The sequence below is a fragment of the Pinus tabuliformis genome, chromosome 3_2, assembly GCF_031772625.1.
Source record: "Pinus tabuliformis cultivar Carrire ecotype Pingquan chromosome 3_2, CPIR1, whole genome shotgun sequence".
Classification (NCBI taxonomy): domain Eukaryota; kingdom Viridiplantae; phylum Streptophyta; class Pinopsida; order Pinales; family Pinaceae; genus Pinus; species Pinus tabuliformis.
The window spans coordinates 238,370,570-238,372,895 of NC_142302.1; positions in this window are offsets into that span (position 1 = coordinate 238,370,570).

Here is a 2,326-nt window from a genome sequence, read left to right on the forward strand (position 1 = left end):
ACGCATGCAGCTCGGCAAGTGAAGTAGGCTTCTCTCATATATTTTTCCCACCCTTGTGAGGTCTTCTTGGTGCATGCATTTCTCTAGGATAATCATTGTGTGTCTCCTCATCTCAGTCATAGGAAGGATCAAGCTCCATGTTTGCTAATGTGTGAGTTTTCTTGATGAGTATGAAGAGATTTATGTTTTTTTTAGTTTTCTGCTACCAAGGATGAGGATGTATGGGGGATTGTGGAGGGAGAGGGTATGAGGGGTTTTTGGAATGTTATTGATAAGTTTTTTGGGAAATAGGGGGTTTAGGGAATAGTTTGTAGGCTTAGGGACAACAATTTAGGGTTTAGGAATTTGTAACTAGGTTTTGGGATAGTGGGAGTTAGGGATATGGGTTTAGTGAATTTTAGGAATACGGGAATTAAGGAATGAGTAGATGAAATTGAACAAGTGGAAATTGAGAAAATTTTGCAGTTTGAATAAGTTTATGGGTGAAATCGGGCTTCCAGCTCTATGCGCCACGCCACAAACCCAACGCGTTGCGCCTGCTCTATGCATCACGCCAGTGTATGTTTTGCACCGTGGAGGGTGACCCAATGCATCACACCAACCTTATGCACCACACCCATGACCCAATGCACCGCACCAACCTTATGCGCCATAGCCATGACCCAATGCGTCGCGCTCCTGAAACTTGCACAGTTTTGCTGCAATCTTTCTATTTTCTCCAACACGGCCTTTCTCTTACTTAATCTTTCTTCTTTGAATGCAAATGAGCTCTATGAACATGAAAAATGATTTATATACAAGAGATTTTGATTCTTTACTCATAAAACCCACTTTTATAATGTTTGCATTGTGACTAACTTTCTAAACTCTATTTTTGGGTAGTTTAGTTCATTTTTGCCTTTGATGAACTGAATGATTTGACTTTTTGTTGTCCTTGCAAGGGATGGAGTTGCTGAAGCTTGGTAAGGTGACCAGGGTTGCCACTGAAGTTATTTACATATGGAAGAACTGAAATTACATCAAATTTATACATAAAAGCATAGAATACTCTTCTTTTCCTCAAAACAGGGTTTTGACGAAAATGATTCACTAAGTGAGTGGTTATGGAAATTATTGTTGCTAGAATTTTATTTGACCTTCCCATGTGCCTGCTGACCATCAATGAGCATTTTGAGACCTTACTTACGAAAACCCTAATCCTAATCAGACAAAAAACCCTAAAAATAACTTTTACAAATTTAAAGAAAAAAATTTACTGCAGATGATCTAGATGAATGAAAACATGCCAACACATGAGGGAAAATATGGAATAATCCACTACCATCAGATGATCCATGACCCTAATGGAATGCAACTGATCGGGTGAGACACCTAACATGCAATGCAATAAGAGAATTTGATCACTGGCGGAGGGATGAAGGTACCGACACTAAAATTGGCTCTAATGGGGATGGTAGCTCCTTGGAGGTGCTAAGAACTACAGATCTCTGGGAAAGCAAGCAATGCCTTCCTCCATTGGGCTATGGAGTCAATAACTTCAGCAAACCAAAACCAATATCTTGACTCAAAACTGACACAATTACAAAGACTAAAAACTGAAACTCAAATTGACTCTCACTCAACTAAAAATTGACTCGATACTTAAAAACAACTGACAAACTGGAAATGATGCTCAAAATAGAGCTTATTCATCAAAACCTACTATAACAGTTCCATTCATCATCTGATCAAGTGAAATGAAACAACCAATGCAACCAAGTAAGTATTCCGGCTGTTGTTTGAATTCTCCGCAAGTGCTTGCTTATGAACAACAAGAGAGAACTGCTGAAAGGCAACTCCCATGAAAACTTGTGAACCGATCTGTTGAATGATATAGGTTTTCTATTTGACTCAAAAAACACTGCATAAGGATCTTGAAATTCATGTGCACTAGGACTTAGCTCATTCAATGGATTACTTTTCTTCTCCTCGTACCATGAATGCAAACTTTGATCTGAGCATTGTGAGGAGACTCCTACTGAAAATGACAAAGAAACCAGCTGCTGGATCAATTTTGTATCAATACTTTTGTCAAGCTCACAAATAAGAGAAGGACTTTGACTGTAGACATCATCCAACACATCATCTATTGGATCGTGAAAAACTTGAAAAGATTACTGCAACCCATTTTCTATTGTTTCTGATGAGATTACATGATTTCCTACAGGCTGCTCATTTGAAGATATACTATGCAGTTTTCACTTCAAAAACTGAAATGATTCAAAACAAAAAGGTACGGAATCATCTTGCATCATTTGATCATATGGTCTTGCTTCCAAGCCTTCAT